The following is a 14,112-nucleotide window of genomic DNA, read 5'->3' on the forward strand; positions in this document are numbered from 1 at the left end:
AGTGAGCTCTATTATTTTTTTTCATCACTTTTGCCCTGAAATTCTAGTATAATTCAGGTGGGATTCAAGCCCGGATAGCTCAGTCGGTAGAGCATTAGGCTTTTAACCTAAGGGTCCAGGGTTCGAGTCCCTGTTCGGGCGATGAAGTTTTAAGTTTAAGTCATCCACCATTCTAGAGAGAATGCTATGAAGAAAAGTAACGGATCCTAGTGAATAACAGGGAGAGATCTCAACCCATTCAACCTAACAGTGATTAATTGAGGTTCTTAGTTCTGAGCATACCCCTGCCAAACACACTAATGAGCGACAGGACTTCTTGACGACTAGTCATTGATATCCACTGAAAGTGATTGTATAGTGTCAAGTTACACACTGACTGTTATAATCAAGTATCATTAAAATTTGTTCATATGTTGGAGATACATTATTATGCAGACAGACTTGACTAAACATAACTATCTGCTACCAATTTTTTGAGTAATGAAAGCCGAAAGAGAAGTAGAACTGAGAATGCCATTAGTCCGGAAAAGGATATGGTCACCTTGTTTTACTATGTAGTTATCATGTCGATACTGATTACATAAAGTTGAGCGTTAGTGGAAATATGTTAGTTCATGAAATTAACTGATTGTCAAGTAGCTCACAATATTTTAAAGGTAATTGAGTCAGTTAGACTTCAAAACTTTCCTTCCTTTTGAGGGCTTATACCTCAGGAAATCTTCACTGTAGATGTCTCACTTATTTTTCGTATGATTCAGAAGCCATAATAGGGCTCTTAAGAAATTCTTTCTATTCTTTTGTGCTTGAAGATTTCCATTATCTTCACAACTTATGTGGCTAACAGCAGTCTGTATGCAAAGTGGCCATAGTCTTTAAGTTTCTTGTCTTGAGTGTTCAATTTAACGTTTGTAAACTCTTCCATGTTTTGTGAAAAAACAGTATTAGATAAATAATCTCCACCCATTGATATTCAAACATTTACAGCACGAAATTGTTTTAAAAGTCTTGTTAACATAAGAGAAGTAATGGCAAATACATTTGTCCAATATTACGAAACATCATGATTATTAATATCAATGGTAAAAAGATAAAACTAAGAATCCACAAATGAAAATATTGTATATCAGTTTACTTGGCAGAATCCATGGATAATACCATTTCCTATTGGTTTTTAACCAAGGCTATCTGCCAAGGCTTCCAGAGTTGAAATCAAGGAGTCAGAGTATTCCATTCCCTGACTCTCCATCATCTTGCTGCCAGTGATTTTTGGTGCTCCTGTGCAAGGCCGCAATTTACAGTTGTTGATGTAACCTTTACCCTAAGAAGTCTGAGCCTACAGAAATCTGAGAAGAGCGAGTTGACACGATTTCTGGAAGAAAGACATGAGTAGCAGAATTTCACAGAATCCCTTTGCATCACGAAGCTTTGGAAGCGATACTGGTAATGGTGAAATTATAACAAAAGAATGAGCTGAGTCTTTTTTTATTTGATCTCCTACCCATATTTGCATAATTATCATAGCACTGAAACTTTTAGAAGAGAGTGCTATTTAGTTCCTAGAATGGCGAGGCAGATGTCAGTTGGAAAAATTTAGAAGAAATATAAAACTTGGGCTTCAGGAATAGTGGTTGAGCCCCAGCTACAATGATCACCTAAGTTTGTTGGTGACAGAGGTCAGTAACACTGCTTATCTGCAAAAGAGAGCAGCAGTTTTTGATAAGGTTTGCTAATACCTTTCAACTGATAATTAAACTTTCCATTTACAAAAGGTACTGGAATATTTTTATAAACAGAATTCAGTTTAAAGTTTAGTGGGGAGGGTTTTTGAGAATGGGAGAGGCGTCCTTTCTTTTTCTATTCCCTTAACAGCTTTAGCCAGTGTATCATTCTGTAAATAGCAGTCTAGAGTATGCTGAAATTTCCATTAGGACTAAATTGCAAGAGCTGTTTTTCTCTTACTCTTTGGTATACTGCTCATAATAAATCTAGGATTTTTTTTATAGTGATTAAAATCTCATGCTATAGACACTGAAATCAAGCCCGGATAGCTCAGTCGGTAGAGCATTAGGCTTTTAACCTAAGGGTCCAGGGTTTGAGTCCCTGTCCGGGCATTGACCTTTTCTAATTTATGTACCTCCTGTTATCTGACCTGGAGGATTTCTGTGAGAGGGCAGTTAAACCATAGAGACTAACAGCATCTCTCACTAAACCATTTAACACCACATCCTTCTTTCTTTAAGTCTTCAAAAGAAAGCCCTTATGATAGGGTCAACAGACCACAAAAGGGTCAACAGACCACAAACCGAAAATGGCGCCAAAGGGAAAACAATCTGCAAAGAGAAGCAAGTTATGGGAAAAGGTGAATTAATAAATATGAGGACATGAGGAAAAAACTAAACACACGAATGCAGGACACCATCTTTTAGAGAGACTGAGGAAGCAATATTAATTTATGTTCCTCAAAAGTAAATTACTTATCAAGCGTTACACACAAAATCTAAAGAGCCACCAATATTCAAAACCATACCATTTAAATGTATAAATAAGCAAGCAAAGGCAAAAGTGCTCTGGATGAAGGGTTGAGCTTCAATCCCCAAAGCCTATTCCACTCATGACTCACGTTCCAGATCTTTATTCAAGGATTCTGCAATCACAGACCTAATGCGTGGAGAAGGAACTGCAGCTAGAAGACTACCATCATCAATGTAAGCTATCAGTTTAATCTAGGCCTTGCCACATGCGACTAGTATAGGTAATGAATAGCAAAGGTCCTAGAACTATCTAGTGGAACACTTAAAATAACATTACTAAAAACTTCTATACCGGCCATCAACAATGACACTTCGGGTTCTGCATATTCAGAATTCATTTAGAATATTAATAAAACCTCCACTGCTTTCCAACAATCTTAACGTAGAAAAATGCTTCATGATTCACATGATCAAAGGCTGAGCTAAAATCTAAACTAACCATGCTTTCCTCTGTGCACTCATCGAGAACACCTAGCAAGATGGTAGATATCGGCAAGAGCGCATCACAAGTACCAAGGCATTCATGAAACCCAAACTGTCATGCTGGTAGCAAGTTATTATTTTCAACAAACCTATAAAGACGATTAGAAATCAGCTTCTCAGAAACCTTAGATAAAACAGGGGTCATTGAATTTTACCTATATTCTGAGGACCATCTGGAAGGACTTAGGTAATGGAGCAGTGTTTCCTCTCCTCCAAATAGAATGAAGACTTGCAAGTCCAACTAATCTGTTGAAAATAGCAGTAATCTTAGGAGCAATTAAATCAGTAGTCTTTTTCAGAATATGGGAAAGATCATGTTTGGCTATACGCTGCCATAAGCAAAGTTTTTACTTCTCTAGACCAGAAGGCCATTAATTAAAAGCATGTATGAAGTAAAACCATAGACTGACCACTGTTTGCTCATGAAGACTTGAGCCAAAAGTTCTGCCTTCTGTTTAGGGCAATATACAGTAGTTCTATCAACTCTTGTAAGGGGAGCCATACTTGTATCAACTCCAAAGAGGTCATCACCACTGCCACTGGAGAGCAAGATCCGTTTCATGCCCTCATTTTAGGCTCTCTAAGGTCTCTCACAGACAACTTCAGCTTGATTTCTAAGTTCAGTTAAATTACACCACAAAAACTCTGATTGAATCTCCCTCCATAAATGATAAACTTCTTGCTTTTCATGATAGTCAAGCTTACATGCAGCAATAAACCATGGCATGTCTTTAAAACAAAATATGATAATTTAAACACTCAATAATATTCGAACTTCAATAGCTATAGCTTCACTGGAGTTCAATAAGATCATAGTGAATACCATCCCAATTGGTCTGAGATTTCAAGTATACCTTTCCTGAAAAGCTAACATCAGAGCAGCTTGGCCTATCCCCAAATTAACCTTAATCAAACAGTGATCAGATGAACCCAATGATGAGCCTACACTTGTTTGAAAAATGTACTTGTGAAAGTTATGTGCTTCTTAATAGTAGAAATAGTTTTCAGTATGATGAATTGTCAGATCTTCAGAATCCACCACAAGTTAATTATATGAAGTAGCACCAAATGATAATTATAACTTTTTCTTCAGGAATTGAATACTCAGATTCCCAGATTTAGGGCTTAATGGTTTAGCCTCAACTATATATTGATCACCTAATTTTGTTGGTCACTGGAGTCAGGAGCACTGCTTGTAAAAGAGTTACAGTGCTTGTTGAGGATTACTGATATCTTTCAGAGTGTTTTTACTTTCTATTTACAAAAGATGCCAATATGTGTATGTGTAGAGAATTTAGCTTAGAGGGGGAGAGGCCACTACTTGGAGATAGAGAGGAAGTCTCTCTCTCTCTCTCTCTCTCTCTCTCTCTCTCTCTCTCTCCTTCCCTTAATAAACTAAGTCATTGTTTCATATTCTGTAAATAACTATCTGGAATATACTGAAATTCCCATGAGGTCTGTATCACAAGTCATTCTTTTCTTTCTTTCTTTCTTTCATGATGAATCTAGGGTTTTTTTTTAATGAATACAATTTCATGCTATTTCACTTCAGTTCAGGCCCGGATAGCTCAGTCGGTAGAGCATTAGGCTTTTAACCTAAGGGTCCAGGGTTCAAGTCCCTGTTCGGGCGGTAACCTTTTCAAGCTTTACTACCTTCTGCTATCTAGAGTTCTAGACATAAGAGGATTTCAGTGAAGGCAAACAGTTAAGCCTAAAATTTAAGACTATTTAATAACTGCCATGGAAGACCATTTGATTAGAAAACTGTTCTCTTAAAAGCCATACGAAAACATTTTCTTCTAAGTCCACCAGAAGTTAATAATATAGAACTGCACCAAACGATAATTGTCACCTAGTTTCTTCAATACTGAATTCTCAGACTTCAATCCTACAGGCATACTGGTTTAGCCTCTTGTAGATAATGACCCCGCAAGTGTTAGAGACTTTTACATGCTTATCCATGTAAAAGAGTAGCAGTGTTTGCTAAGGCCAATGATATCTTTCAGATGGTGTCTTAACTTCCTGTTTACAAAAGACACCAAAATGCACCAATGTTCAGAGTTAACTAATTTGGAGTGGGAGGCTACCATTTGGAAGTGGAGTGTTTTGTTCCTATTTACAGAGAATATTGCTTTTAATTATTCTGTTATGGTTATCTAGTAATTAAAATCTAGTGCTATTTCTCTGTTGATTAAGCCCGGATAGCTCACTCGGTAGGGTCCAAGGTTGAAGTCTCTGTGCAGGCATTGAATTGACCTTTGCTAGCTTTACTATCTCTAATTATATACAAGACTTCAATGAAGCAAAGCAAATTAGTCTCATGGACAACTAATCTACAAAAGCTACAGTCAGAAACGTATAATTATCGGGCTTAGGACTTTTCTCATAAATGACACTTGCTTTATAATGTTGGAAAGATTTTTCAAGTTAATAAATTGTCACATCTTCATTAGTATCCACCAGAAGTTAATTGTAATTATTAAGAGCACTAAATAACCATAATTACCTTGTTTCACAAATATTGAAATCTCAGGCTTTAGACATAAAGTTTTAGCCCAGCTGTATATTGATCACATATTTAATGGGATCAGGAAGACTGCTTCTCTACATAAAAGAGTAGCAGTTGTTTGATCATGGTCACCAACACCTTCCTATTTACAAGATAACAGAATACGCTGAATTGCAGATTTCAGTAATATTGAAGGGAAGACTTATTTTAAATCGGAAAATATATAACTTTTTTCTGTTCATTTCCCTCAACAGACTAAGTCATTGTTTCATAGTGTGTAAATAACTGAAATAAGTTTAAAATTACATGAGGTTTATATTGCAAGATGTGATCTCTTTGTAATTTTGCCATACGACTTGCAATGAGTCTAAGATTTACATAAAGATTGAAATATGCTATTTCACTTAATCAAGCCTGGATAGCTCGGTATTTAGAGCATTTGTCTTTTAACCTAAGGTTCCAGGGTTCAAGTTCCTGTCTAAGCATTACCCATTTCAATCTTCATCTCCTCGTGCTGTCTAAAAGATTTCAATGAAGGAAAGCAACTAAGGTTCAAAAAGTAATTAGCAACAACTCACTGTATAGAACATAACTGTCAAACAAAGCAACATCACTTGTTTAGGGAATGTTCTCATAGAAACTATGTGCTTTATAATAGTAGAAAGAGTTTTTAAGGTAATAAATTGTCAAATCTTCTTCAATATTTACCAGCAATTAATCATTGGAAGGAACAGCATCTTGTTGATATTGAACTCTAAGGAATCACGCATACTAGTTTAGCCCGAACTATATTGATCACCTCAGTATTATGGTGTTGGGGCCACATGCACTGCTTGTCTGTATAAGAGCAACAGTTTATGCTAATGGTCACTGATACCTTTGGGATAATGTGTTAACTTCCTGTTTATAAAAGATACTGTGATGTAGCAGTGTACAGAGTACCTTAGTTTGGAGGGGGAGGCTAGTATTTGGAACTGGAAATGGTCTTTCTTTTTTGTTTTATTAACAGATTAAGTCATTTTTTCAAAATGACTTTTTTGAATATGCAGAAATTCCCATTAGGCCTATATTGCAAGACGTAGTTTATTCTTACTTTTTGTATAAGGTTTGCAGTGAATCCATTTTTTTCTAGGCATTAAAATGTCATGCAATTCTATATTAATTTAAGCCCAGATAGCTCAGTCGGTAGAGCATTAGGCTTTTAACCTAAGGGTCTAGGGTTCAAGTTCATGTCCGGGTGGTGACATTTTCAGGCTCAATCACCTCCAGTTATCTAAGTCTAAGAGACTTGAATGAAGGAAAGCAACTTAGCCACAGAAAGTATCTAACCAACATACGTCGCCCAGTACATAGCGTACTGTGGGCAAAACTAATAACGTTTGTTTAGGGATGTTCGCGTAAAAGCCACCTGCTTTATAATAGTAGAAAGAGTTTTCAAGGTAATAAATTGTCAAGTCATCTTATGCATCAACTAGAAGTTGATTATATGAAATCTCATCATGAGAGCATTATCATTGAATTTCCTGAAAATTGATATTGAAATCTCAGGCTTCAGGCATGATAAATTATAATAAAATCTTCAGTATCCACCACAAGTTATTTATTTAAAGTAGCACCAAATAAGCATTATCTTCTAGTTTCATCTATTTTGAACTCCCAGATTTCAGGCAAATTAGTCTAGCCTTAAATATTTATTGATCGCATAAGTTTGTTGGTGCCTGGGCTTAGGAGCACTGCTTGGTCTGCATAAGGGAGTAGCATTTTTTGCTGATGATGTTTTAACATGTGGTTCACAAAAGATACTAAATTGTATTAATGTGCATCATTCACTAAAATAGTAGGAGAGGCAATTATTTGGAATGAGAAAAGAAGTATTTATTTCCTGTTTCCTTAACAGACTTACCCATTTTTTCACATGCTGTATATACCCCTCAGGAATGTGCGGGAATTTTCATAGAGGTTATAACGCAAGAGGCGATCTCTTATTACTATTGGCATACTACCTGCAATGAATCTATGATTTTTTCTTATGATTAAAAACCCGTGCTAGAGGGTTTAGAGATCCCTGTCTGGCATTGTAACTTTTTCAAGCTATCACCTTAAGTTATTTTGATATTAGAAAACTGACTTTGCTCCAGTGACGTCAGTCTGGAAGGAGTAGTGAACTCTTACAAGTGCAGAGTTCTTAAAAAAAGGAGGGGAAGTAATATACACAACATAGAGAATAAGAATGGAGCAGACCCTCTTGCAAAATATCTCATTTTGAACGTGAGAGAGAATTTCATTTCTGAGTGCCAGGATAAGAATAGTAATTATCTGTTTTCCATATTTCCGAAGAATTATTTTATAAATTCGGTATAATTTTGAAGTTTGATTGACACTACAAAGTGCGTGTTTGACAAATGTTTTGAAGCTTTTAACAGACTCAGTCATTGTTTTATATAATGTAAATCGGTTCATATTCTGTAAATAACCATCTGGAATATCACAAGAGGCGATTTCTTCTAGTTTCGGTATGAATATATGATTTTTTTCCAGTCTGTAAAAACTTATGCCATTTCACCTGGTGAAGCACGGATAGCTTAGTCGGTAGAGCATCAGGCTTTTTAACCTAAGGCTCCAGGGTTCAAGTCCCTGTCCGGGCTACGTCCCTTTCAAGACCTCCTGTTACCTGCAGGATTTCAATGAAGTAAAGCAACTAAGCTTCAGAGACTAACAACGGCCTTTAGTAAAAATGTATTACTCTCAAGTCAAGTTACTCCGCTTGTCTAAGATAATATACGTGAAACAATCATTGCTTAATGAAAATAGAGAGAATTTTCAAGGTGATGATTTGTCAAATTGTCATCAGTATTCATCACAAGATAATCATATGAAGTATCACCAAATAAGCATTATCAGATAGTTTCGTATTCTGCTACGGGCTGCTGATACCTTTCTGGTGATGCTGTTTTTACATCTAGTTTCAAAAAGATACATAAGTGTGCTAATGCACAGAATTCACTAATGTACAAGAGAGGTTATTATTTGGAATGGGAGACAAAGTCTTTTTCTCTAGTTCCCTTAACATGTTACTTGCTTTATTTATGGTATGCAACCTTTCGGAATATGCTGATATTTTCATGAAGCTTATATCGTAAGAGAAGATCTCTTATCACTATTGGTATACTGCCAGTAATGAAGATATGATTTTTTTTCCTGTTATTAAAAACTCGTGCTAGAGAGTTTTACGTCCCTGTCTGGGTATTATAACTTTTCCAAGCTTTTATCACCGTCAGATATCTTAGGAGATTTCTATATTACAAAACCGCCTATTCTCCAGTGATATCAGTCTGATAAGAGTATTGAACTCATACATGTGCAGAATTCTTGAAAAAAGAAGAGGTATAATGTACACAACGTAGGGAATAAGAATGGAGCAGACTATGCAAAATTTATGATTTTGAATTTGAGAGTACATTTCTTTTCTAATTTTCCTTTTAACATATTTCCAAAAAAAAGTATTCTATACATACATTAGTGGAATTAAGAAGTTTGTTTTATGAACATTGCAGATTACTGGCAAGAAAGATAAAGGAGAGGTTACTAATCCTCCTGAGTTCCAGCATCTCCTTCAACAGTGCACATTCTTGCTAAAAGTTTTGTATGCAGCAAGGTTTCATGATCTTGAATTCATAATGTACATTTAACAGTACAAAATTAACCAGTCTGCAGTTTATAGAATGGTCTCATACTAATGAAATTCTGCTGAACTACTATTTATCAATATTGCCTCTATAAAGTGCATATTTGGCAAATGTTTTGAAGCCTTTAACACCAAAGTCAGTGTTTCATATTCTATATATAGCTACGTATCTGAAATATTGAAAGAAAGAATATCTTTGTACTTTTGTTATTCTGCCTGTAATGAATATATATGAATCTCCTATTCATTAAAAACTTATTCTGTTTCAGTGTTAATAAAGCCCGGATAGCTCAGTCGGTAGAGCATTAGGCTTTTAACCTAAGGGTCCAGGGTTCAAGTCCCTGTCCGGGCGTCGACATTTTCCAGCTCTATCACCTCCAGTTATCTGAAAGACTTAAATGAAGGAAAACAACTAAGACCCAGACACTGACTAACCAACAAAAGCCCCCAGTACACAGCATACCGTTGAAGGCCCAACAACAACACTTGTTGAGAGACTATTCTCAAAAAAGCCACACACTTTGGAATAGTAGTGGATTTTGAAAGTGATAAACTGATAAATCTTCTTCAATATACAAATACCAGAAATAAATCATCAAATGAAGTAGCATGAAAGGAGGGTTATCACTTTATATCATTGATATAGACATCACAGGCTTCAGGAATATTGGTTTAGCCTGAACCATGTTTTGATTCGCCTAAGGTTTTTTAGTTCTGCATAAAATTGAGTCACTGATACCTTACAGATAATGCTTTAACTTCCTTTTTATATAATATATTGAGATCTTATTTTTAAAATACAGTGAAATCTGGTAATGTGATGAAGTCCGTACTTTAGAAGGGGAAGTTGGTAGTATTTGGAAAAGGAAATGAAGTTTTTATTTTTTTTTTGGTAAAGCATTAGGCATTTAACCTAAGGGTCCAGGATTTGTCCGGGCAATGACCTATTCAAGGTCTATCAGCTCCTGTTACTGAAGGATTTCAATGTGGAACAGCAACTAAGTAACTACAACTCTTATGTCAAACAATACCACTTGTTTGAAGGATTTTCTTGAAAGAACCATTTATTTAATAATAGTAGAAAGAGTTTTCAAGTTCATAAATTGTCAGATCTCTTTTAGTATCCATCAGAAGTTAATCATTTGACAGAGTACCAAATGAGCATCATGGCCTAGTTTCAGCAATATTAAACTCCAATGCTTTAGGCATACTAGTTTAGCCCAAAAATACGTTTCTGAAATATGGAAAGAGGTAATATTTTCCTACTTTTGGTACTCTGCCTGTAATAAATGTATGATTTGTTTTCTTTTCAGTAAAAACTCTTGCTGTTTCGCTGTTAGTGAAGCCCGGATAGCTCAGTCGGTAGAGCATTAGGCTTTTAACCTAAGGGTCCAGGGTTCAAGTCCCTGTCCGGGCGTCGAATGTTTTCAAGCTCTATCCTTTATTTAATTCTGAAAGACTTAAATGAAGGAAAACAACTAAGCCCCAGACACTAACCAACAAAACCGCCAGTACGCACCATACTATGGTCAAGCCCAACAACAACACTTGTTGAGGTACCATTCTCAAAAAAAAAAAAAGTAATAAATTGATAACCATTTGGAGATCAAAAGATTCCAAAGCTGCACTGGGGAAATGTTCCATATTTTAGTTGTAGCCAAGATAAACTACTTGCAAACTGAGTAGTTTATCTAGGTCAAGGAAGAGTGCAGAGGATATTTGTCATTGTAGTACATTTTATGCTACATAATAAACTCAATTTACATCTGTGTCACAAGTCATCATTAAGAGATGGCAAAATAAACTTGACTGATGAAAACTCTATCCAAGACTTTGAGATGTGATTCACTTGAAGACCACACTGAAAAACAGTATACTCCAAACAATGAAGATTAAAAGAATTTAAACACTTAGCTATAATACCTTCTTCATGAAACATTCTAAAACATTTCTGCAGGATACCAACTTTTAGAGAGACTGAGGAAACAATATTACATTTATGTTCCTTAAAAGTAAATTATTTATCAAAAGTTACACATAAAATATAAAGAGCCACCAATCTTTAAAACCATACCATTTAAATGTATAAATTAGGATGCAAAGGCAAAAGTGCTCTGGATGAAGGGTTGAGCCTGAAGCACCAACGTCTACTCCACTAATGAGTAACGTTCCAGATCTCTATTCAAGGATTCTGCAATCACAGACCTAATGCTTGTAGAAGGAACAGCAGCTAGAAGACTACCATCATCAATGTAAGCTATCAGTTTAATCTAGGCCTTGCCACGTGCAACTAGTATTGATAATAAACAGCAAAGGTCTTGGAACTCTATCTAGTGGAACACCTGAAATGACATTACTAAGATTTTCTATACTGGCCACCAACAATGACACTCCGGGTTCTGTATATTCAGAATTCATTTAGAGTATTAATAAAACCTCCACCGATTTCCAGTAATCTTAACATGTAGAAAAGTGCTTCATGATTCACATGATCAAAGGCTGAGCTAAAACCTACACCAACCATGTTTCCTCTGTACACAAGTTATTATTTTCAGCAAACCTATAAAGATGCTTAGAAAGCAGCTTCATAAAAACCTTAGATAAAACAGGGGTCATTGAATTTTACTTAAATTCTGAGGAAATCTGGTAATGTGATGAATTCCATATTTAGAGGGGTGGAAGTTAATAGTATTTGAACTGGAAATGAAGTGTTTTTATGTTTCTTGTAGTGAATATAAGATTTTTTGTAGTGATTAAGACCTCTTGTTATGCCATTGTAAATTAAGCCTGGGTAGCTGTTGGTAGAGCTTTAGGCATTTAATCTAAGGGTCACGGATTTGTGCGGGCACTGACATTTACAAGGTCTATCAGCTCCTGATACTGAAAGATTTCAATGTGGGAGAGCAACTAAACATCAGCAGCTAAGTAGCTACAACTCTCAAGTCAAACAACACTACTTGTTTGGAGGATTTTCTCTAAAGAACCAATTATTTAATAATAGTAGAAAGAATTTTCATGTTCTTGAATTGTCAGATCTCTTTTAGTACCCATCAGAAGTTAATCATTTGACAGAGTACCAAATGTGCATGTTGTCCTAGTTTCATCAATATTAAACTCCGAAGCTTCAGGCGTACTGGTTTAGCCCAACAATATATATATTACCCAGTCTGCTGATTATCGAATGGTCTCATACTAATAAAATTCTGCTAAACTACAATTTATCAATATTGACACTACAAAGTGCATGCTTAGCAAATGTTTTAAATGTTTTAACAAACTAAGTTATTATTTCATATTTTGTATAAAACTACGTATCTGAAATATCGAAATATCTTACTTTTGGTATTCTGCCTGTAATGAATATATGATTTGTTTTCTATTCAGTAAAAACTCATGGTATTTCACTGTTAATGAAGCCCGGATAGCTCAGTCGGTAGAGCATTAGGCTTTTAACCTAAGGGTCCATGGTTCAAGTCCCTGTCCGGGCGATGACCTTTTCAAGGCTTACCACGTCCTGTTACCTAAAAGAATTTCAATGAAGTAAAGTAACTAAGCCTCCGGGACTAATAACAGTCTACAAAAAGGGATTTTGACAAAGGAAAAATCTATTTCTGGGCAGTGACCTGTGTCGCCCAGTGAAATGGTTCCTTTAGCACTCATTTCTAGGTATAAATATTGCTAAATATGCCAGGGAAAAAAGCTATATGGTAATGCCAGAATATTCTGGCTCGCTCACCTTTATTTAAGGTGTCGGTATGGTATCTGGGGCAAGTGTAACCACTACCAGAGGTCCCCTTTCTCAATATCCCTCGTCCACAGAGGAGCCGTTCTAGGCCCCCGCTACCCACTACTGCTACGGCTAGCGCTTTGTTTACCATTCCTGTAGATAGCACCCAAGCTTGGGCCAGATTAGGGTGTGGAAATTAGAGGGTGGGTTTCACTGGGCGACACAGGTCACTGCCCAGAGATAGATTTTTCCTTTATCAAAATCCCTTTTCTGGGCCTACCCTGTGTCACTCCGTGAAATCGTAACAGAGAATTGGCCCCACCAGCTTGGAAAGTTAGTGTAGATAAATGACTGTAAGGAAATTGAAAGCTGCATAATTATTAAATATTATTTAATAATAGTTATTCAATCTACAATACTTAATAAATTTCCTTAATACTATGAAGATTTTTAATAATATCCTTAAACTACAGTTCTTATCTACTAATAGGGTTGTATAACCCGACATCTAACAATAAACGAATCTTACACCACTAAACAGGAATTTATTTATAAAATTTTGCACCAGATATCCATATGTACAATAATAAAGATCCTAATACAATGCAGGTGAAAATCAAATTAAGTGTGCAACCCAGTAACAACTGAGCTAAGGTCAAGAATGCTAGTGAGGCAGGTAGGAGAGAGAGATGAGAGAGAGACATAGGCTAATTAGACTAGTTACTACCATGTTATGTAGTGTCAGGGGAAACTGTGTTCCCCGCTGCCACTGCTGGGAATTTAAGGGCCTCTAAGGATTTTAGGTAGTGGCGTTTACTGTCAGTGATTTCCAGCCTGTATACTTTTTGAGATCGTCAAAGTTCATGTGTTGAAAATAATTAATTGATGTAGCTACCGCCCTAACATCATGTGCTCGCGGAATTGATTCCGGGTTAGCTTGTTTGATAAAATATAGAATCTGCTGTCTGATTCCTTTTAGGGAGATGGTTCCACTATTTTCCCTAATAAACAAGGGGCCTGAAGTTTTCATGGCAGTTCTGTTTAAATAGGTTTTTAGCGGATTAACTGGACATAGGGACAGATCCTGAGGAAGAGGAACAATTTTCCATGGGGCCCACCTATCTTGTGGGTCTTCGTTTTTAGCCAAAAATTGACAATCTGGCAGAAGTAATAATTC

General features: G+C 36.1%; 1 protein-coding gene and 6 non-coding genes across 7 annotated transcripts in view; all 7 read left to right on the plus strand.

Annotated features, from left to right (window-relative positions):
- LOC135226282 (mediator of RNA polymerase II transcription subunit 30-like) overlaps positions 1 to 14,112 on the plus strand; it is a 642,192-nt gene that overhangs the window by 384,568 nt on the left and 243,512 nt on the right. The gene's annotated exons all lie outside the window — the stretch shown is intronic.
- On the plus strand, positions 69 to 141 carry Trnak-uuu (transfer RNA lysine (anticodon UUU)). Its single transcript has one exon. It is a non-coding gene; the product is annotated as a tRNA-Lys (tRNA).
- Trnak-uuu (transfer RNA lysine (anticodon UUU)) lies at positions 2,039 to 2,111 on the plus strand. Its single transcript has one exon. It is a non-coding gene; the product is annotated as a tRNA-Lys (tRNA).
- Positions 4,572 to 4,644, plus strand: Trnak-uuu (transfer RNA lysine (anticodon UUU)). Its single transcript has one exon. It is a non-coding gene; the product is annotated as a tRNA-Lys (tRNA).
- Trnak-uuu (transfer RNA lysine (anticodon UUU)) lies at positions 9,488 to 9,560 on the plus strand. Its single transcript has one exon. It is a non-coding gene; the product is annotated as a tRNA-Lys (tRNA).
- Positions 10,553 to 10,625, plus strand: Trnak-uuu (transfer RNA lysine (anticodon UUU)). Its single transcript has one exon. It is a non-coding gene; the product is annotated as a tRNA-Lys (tRNA).
- Positions 12,624 to 12,696, plus strand: Trnak-uuu (transfer RNA lysine (anticodon UUU)). Its single transcript has one exon. It is a non-coding gene; the product is annotated as a tRNA-Lys (tRNA).

This window comes from Macrobrachium nipponense, chromosome 20 (genome assembly GCF_015104395.2).
Source record: "Macrobrachium nipponense isolate FS-2020 chromosome 20, ASM1510439v2, whole genome shotgun sequence".
Lineage (NCBI taxonomy): Eukaryota > Metazoa > Arthropoda > Malacostraca > Decapoda > Palaemonidae > Macrobrachium > Macrobrachium nipponense.